The sequence below is a fragment of the Pholcus phalangioides genome, unplaced genomic scaffold, assembly GCF_987345545.1.
Source record: "Pholcus phalangioides strain wild (caught in Gottingen) unplaced genomic scaffold, Ppha-v1.0 ptg000022l_1, whole genome shotgun sequence".
Taxonomy (NCBI): domain Eukaryota; kingdom Metazoa; phylum Arthropoda; class Arachnida; order Araneae; family Pholcidae; genus Pholcus; species Pholcus phalangioides.
The window spans coordinates 31904295-31911379 of record NW_028301615.1 but is presented as its reverse complement, the minus strand read 5'-3'; positions in this window follow the sequence as shown (position 1 = coordinate 31911379).

Here is a 7085-nt window from a genome sequence, read left to right as displayed (position 1 = left end):
TTTTTGAGAAAACATTTTTGAGTAATTTTTTTAAACTGTCCATACTGCAATTTACTACCATTTCCTATGGAAGAGGCGAGTTATGTGTGTAGTGCAGTCAACCACATCATAATGTGTTCAACTTTGCCACGAAGCTGGGCTGAAAGATATCTCCGCAATGTGATAAATCCAGTGGTGAGATTATCCGTATTAACGTGTAATGAAGTTATATATATGTTGTGGGTCTGATGCTTACTGTTTTTCAAATGGGAAGTCGGGAGCCACAAGAAACCAATAAAAAATATCGAACAAGCTAAATTTTTTTAAATTACCTTAACGTATCCTTTCAATTCTTGGATAAGTGCTGCACAAACCTCTGGAATTATTCGTCCAATTGATTGCTTTGAAATTCTGAAGAGATACTGCAGACTGGTATACGAATCTCCAGTTGCGAGGTATCGCAGCGTTACAGCCAACCTGTATAAATTTATACTCGCATTATGCATTGGCTGACTTCGTATTGCTTATTTTCTATTCAGCAACTACAATTACTATCAAATTCACGCCAAAACTTGTCTAAATCGCTCTATAAGAACTACACATTTTTTAAAATGTGCTGCTTATAGCTGATAAGATATGCACAATTATAAGCAACTAATTTGACTAATAAATGTAACAAAAGAATTAAACATGACAATTATAAAACTCCAAAAGGAATTTGTGTCTGCAATGATTTGATTTTCTTTTTAAAATTGAAAAAGAAGGGAAGGGGGGAATCCAAGCAAAATGTCTGAACAATATGAGCTTACCTGTCTTGAGCGGAGATAGGAGAACGCATACGAGTTTCCGTCTTCGAAATTAAAGGTCCTATTCTCTTGAGACGATCCTCGAAATCGGAAGGAGACATCCTTGAGAAATTTTTGTATTGCCCACTCATACTCTGAGCCTTTAAGTCCAACATTAATTCCGCGCCAGACCGTTTTTTATACAGCTCCGTCCTCCACCAACGTCGAGGTTTTCTCTCTTTTTTATTTAGCCCAGCCATTAATATGACCGCACTACTCATTACAACTAAAGCCAAGTTTTCCTCACGAGACATTTTTTTTTATGACAAAAACTACTCACTAGTTCCTCAATAGTTGTTACCGCCGCTCACAACCTACAGATGGCGTTAAAACAGCTCTCGGATGGAGCCATCGTTGATGATGATGATTCGTTTCGGAAATCGTACCCACTGAATGCATTGCGAGCGCTTGCGAATGCTTGCATTGCACGATCCGCGCGCTAGTGTATACGCGGCTTTATGCAGGGCCACAATTAGGGCAGAGCCGGCTAGTGTGGTGAATTGGGTGCTAGACAAGAGGGGGGAACAAATTTAACCGTTTAATCTCTGCTTCAACATTATAAGAGGGTGCCAAAATGCTTACTTGACACAGCTGATCAAACCTCTAGTTGTGGTCCCGGATCTACGCTGGTCTTAAGGTGGCCTTGATGTACCAATGGGCAGGGGCAGAAAAGAGAATGGAATCTCTGTCCGTGCGGGATCTATTTTTAGTGCCCCCGATGACATTTCTCAGCTCAACAACGTTTTTTTTTACCTTCCAACTCGGATGTGGCACCCTTTTCCCATGTGGCTGCACAGGTCGCACGGCCTCTGCGGGGGTCGAAAGGCTTCAGCCTAGTTTCTTATAATAATTTTTTTGTTTTTTTCACACTATAAATTCTTTATCGAGGGACCAGTGAAAAATCTGGCCTCTATAAGGACCCAACAAAGATCCCAGCCTAGCGACCCCTGCTGCAAGACGTGGGTGCGATAAATGCATCCTGTCTTCCCGACTAGGCCAGTACGTCCTATAGATATTGTATCTAGGAAGTAGTGAGTCCCGTATATACCAGGTGACTCGCAACGTTACGCCGTCCGCCAAGAGCAGTTTTTCCCCCTTGTAGCATTTGCCACGAATTCACAATGGCACTTCCAATTTTAAGGGAATTAAAATTAATTTAATACTCTAGAATACTTTAAGGCATTCATTTTTAAAAATATTGTTATTGCTGCCATCTACTTTCAAAATCAGAAGTGCCTTATGTGGTTATGACGAAGCTCAGGTATAAAACCTAAATTCTTCATTCGGAGACATCCAAAACAAAAGACCTCCAAACAAGCAGACAACAGGTAAGATCGTAAAAAGTGAATTTTCCCACACTCCACTTTATAGTAATGTGCTGCCATCTAATCTCAAATTTAAAAGTGACTCATGTGGTGATGGTGAAGTTAAAGTAAAAAACACTAATCTTTATTCCACTCAGTTCCTTATAAACAAAGCTCATAAACTGAACTGGAAATTCAAACTGAAAGTTCGGTTATTTTATTTGAGCATAAGGAGACGTCCAAAACAAAGAACCTCTTAATGAGCAGACGACAGGCTGCTTTGTTTGGTTCCCAACAAGCAAGGCTCACGAACAGAACTGGAAGTTCAAACTGCCAGTTCAGTAATTTTTTCAGGACACAAGGAGACGTCAAAAACAAGGAACCTGGAGAGAAGCAGACGACAGAGATTCTGAGGCGAGGCTTGCATCGAGCCTATATTATTGGAGAGAGCATCCGGCCACCGCGACATCAAATGCAAGGAAATTACGTGACTGGGTGAAAACAAAGCTCCCGCCTGGCAATTTGCCCGTAGAAATGTACAGTACAGTTCGGTCTCTAAATATTGCGTTTTAAAGATTAAAAAAAAAGACCGATACCTCTTAAGCCGGGTTTTCCTAGGAGCAGGTTTCCTGTGCCGCGCGCAACGTGATTCGTCCAGCGCGACACACCGCCCACTCACCAGTAAAAGAAGCAGCATGACTGTTTTCCTACAGAGCGCAATACGCCTGACGACAGCGCTTTGCGTCGGGCGTGATTAGCCGACTGCTTCTGGAGGAGTCCACAGAGTAAGAATATTATCTTTATAATTTATATAATTATATCTTTAGTCTATGGAGGAGTCAAATGCGTCATGCGCCGCGGTTTTGCCGATATTCTCTTCACTCTTGTGTGTTTTCTTTTCCTTCCCTTCAAACCGGAGCATGCAGACGACAGAGTAGCTGATGCCAAAGCCATATACTTTATATAGCCGCCCTGATCTGAAGCGCCTCGCTAGGGAAATATAAAGCCGACCAAAATTATAAGCCGTTCTGTTCATTACGAATATTTAATTGACTAAATACTTTAATAACTTTTAAATTTAATTTAAAAATTTTAATTTTTTTCTTATTGAATATTTGAAATTATTTAAAAAATATAAATATTTAAAATTATTTTAAATATTTATTATTTTTTTAAATTTTTAATCTTTTAATTTTTTTAAACTTAAAAAAAAAACTTTTATTAAACAATGTTATCACTCAGTTATTGTTCACTCAGGGCCGGATTAAGACGTTTGAAGGCCATAAGCACTTGAATATTTTTGGTAGTTCCCCGATACCTACAAGTATATTTTACTCGGTATTCAGTCTATAAACTTAAAAAAATGGAATTTTATATTTCAGAAGTGACTAATCTAAGGACGGGATTTCACTCTAAAAGGTTTATGAAAGTTATTTTATAAAACTTGAAAAAAGCAACGAATAAATTTATCGATTGCATTCGAGCAAATGCAACCGATTAGCTTATTGGTTGCATTTTTAAAACAATTATTATACAATTTTTATAGTGTAGTTTGGGGTTAAGGCCGGGATCACACTATAAAGTTTTATAAAAGTTTAAAAACTCAACCAATAGGCGCATCGGTTGCATTCAAGCAAATGAAACCGGTGATCTTATTGCTTGAATTTTTCACGTTTTATCAAAGAGCTTTTACAAAACTTTTATATTGTAATCCCAGCCTAAGGCTGATATTACCCTATAAAACTTTGATTAAAAATTCTTTCATAAAACTTGAAAAATGTAACCAATAAACACATCTGTTACATTCGAGCGAACTTAACTGATCCGCCTATTGGTTTCATTTTTCAAGTTTTGTAAACGAACTTTTATCAAACTTTTATAGTTTAATCCCGGCCTAATACAGAATTGTGATGTGAATATCTCTAAGCACAGACATTTTGCAAGTCTCCACCCCTCCCCTTTTTTTCTACTTGCAAATTCTTTGATATCTCCTGAATTTTTTTTTTGGAACATCGAATGTTTTGGATGTTTTTGGAATTTTTCTTTCATATTTTTCCGAAAAGACGGATTTTTTTTCAAAATTTTTTGAAAATATTTTAAGATATTTTCTCCCGTCGACTACTTGTGAGGATCGGAATGAAGGCATCTTTATACCCATATTCTACGGGGCTCTAGATTAAACCACCAAAGAATGCCTCTAGGCTGCCTATAGGCACTGAATCAGAGGTGAAGGAGAAAAATAATTACAAAAACTGCGAAAAAATAGTTTTTATGCACGAATTTCAAACTAAAGAAGTGCTCGTGTGAAAGGGTATGCGCACCCGTATCCGCTCCGTGTGAAAGGGGCCTTATGAATGTTGAAATTATTCAAAACAATTTTCTAAGGTATTTATATTTAAAAAAAAACATGGTCCTTATAACAATATTCTATCTGCCACTCATCTACGAAACAGTTTCAATGTTATTAGTTTACAAAAACGCAGAGATTACTTGCTCGTTATTTTTTTAAAGAAACTGTTGATTAACCAAATTGATTGCATACCCATTCTTAATGAAATCTGTTTCAATATTAAGTACCAAAATACAAGATCTAATTGCTTTTTGCCGTCAAATCATAAAATACTAATATTGGTAATTACTGTGCTGTAAATAGATTTTCTGAATATTATAATGAGCTTCCCCGACATCTGGATATTTTTCATTCGTCTGTTACCGACTTTAGAAGATTTTTGCTGTGATTGCGTTGTATATATCTTTGTGTGGAGTTTTGTATTTTGCATAATTTTTGTTACGTTTGTCTTGTGTACTTTATCATGTAGTTGTGTATTTTCTATTCTGTGCTAATTTTTATTTTTACTACAAGCTGTAATTGGGTTTTAAACCTGTAGCTTTGTATTTTAAATAAATAAATAAATAAAAATAAATAAATAAAATATGTGAAATTGTATCCCTATGAAGCAGTGGTCCCCAAACCTTGTTTTTCTTCTCGCACCCCAGAGAAATTCGACTTAAACTCCCCGCACCCTCCTTGGATAATACGTTTTTTATCTGTTAGAAAATTCAGGTTTTTTTTTCTGTAACTGATTACATTAATTATCCAATCATTAATTTCCACGAATTCTTTTACTTATAATTTAAGACTCTTTTTGGCTACGGCTAATATTTAATTTTAGCTTCATTTTTTAGAAAATTAATTCAAGTACGAAACTAAAGAAGCAATTTTTTGAGATTTTGAAAAAAAAATGATTTAATGAATAACTTTTCCCTTATTGATTCCATCCACAACTACAAATGAATGTTTCTTTGACACTTTACGGAAATTTTTTGACGGTTTTCCTGAGTTATGTGTGTTCACGACAGTATCAAATCTAAGCACAACATGCACACGTGCTACCAATGTAACATACCTCGAAATAGTTTAGGTAAATAATGGTATTTTTTTCTCAACCAAACGGAGAAGCAAGTACGATCACCAATCAAAAAAGAAATTTTTTCACCACAAATTTCGTATGACAGATTTCTGTGAGCAGAAGTGAGAACATTTAGGCGTCCAAATATTGGTATGATTCATATTTGTTTAGGAAATGAAAAAATCAATTTTTATTATCATTTTCATTTTTCTGAATAATCAGTCAACTTGTTTTAATTAATTTTTTTCCATCTCGCATCTCCAAAAATGCTCTCCCGCACCCCCGGTTGGGAACCACTGTTATGGAGCAAGGGTTTTCAACCGGTGCTCCATGTGCACTTCCCAGGGGCACCACGGTGACTCGAGGAAAATAATATAAATCAGTAACTTTGATAGATAAATAAATAAAAGAGGCCTACAAGAGGTTCTGCCATAAAAATTATGTACAAAAAAGGGCTCCTCGAGTCAAACAGGGCTCCACCCCCATAGCAATTATATACTGAATAGGGCTCCGCGAGTCAAAAAGGTTGAGAACCGCTGCTAGTGAGAAATACGGAAAAATAGGGGCCGTTCCAGGAGTACGTGAGCAAATTTTTTGCCATTTTTGACCTCCCCTCCCCCCTTGTCAGCAAAATTTCATCATCACTGGCCTCTACCTCCTAACGCTTATTGGTGGGCTCAGAAACGTACGAAGGAGGGGGGCATAGGGGGCTCGTGCACCCGCACAGATGAAAAAAAATATTTTTTTTTAATTCAAAAAATATTTAAAAAAAATTAAAATTTCGAAAGAAAATACCTTTATATGTTATTATAATCGATTTCTGTTAATTTCAGTGCTATTTGAAAGGTAAGAACTCAAAATTTCTCTTTAAGAAATTCTTTGCGACCCACCCTTTAAGCCATATATGACCCTAAACCCTTGACTCGCGGACCAAATGTGGCCCTGAAGGTTATCTGATGTGGCTTGCCCCCCTCAAACCTAATTTTGTAAAAAAATGAACTAAGCTTCACATTTACAAATCTCTTAAATGACCCGTGGCACAATTCCAGAGCATTTAAGTGGTCCGTGGCACATTTTCAGATCACTGAAGTAGTCCTCAAAGATCACTTTCACATTCAAAGATCACCCGCGACACAGTTACAGAACACTTAACGATCCGAGGCACATTTAGATATCCCTTGAGTGACATGTGGCACAGTTTTAGAGCACTGAAGCGGCCCCTAGTGTGATGCTATATCACCCAAGTTACCCTCCCAGATTACTTAAGAGATCCGCGGCATAATTATGGATCACTTGAGTGGTGCGTGGCACAGTTCCAGAGCACTTAAGCGGCCCGGAAACATTTCCAGAGCACTTGAAGGAACCGTGAAACATTTAGAGATCATTAAAGTGGCTCTGTAGGGAACTGATCAATATAAATACAATGGTGTTCATATGCCTATTAACGAAGGGGTTTTTTTTTCCGTTTTAAGCGCACCGAATAAGTTGCCATTAAGAATATTTCATATCTTTATAAAGGTTGGTTGATGACGTAAGCATCATCCAAA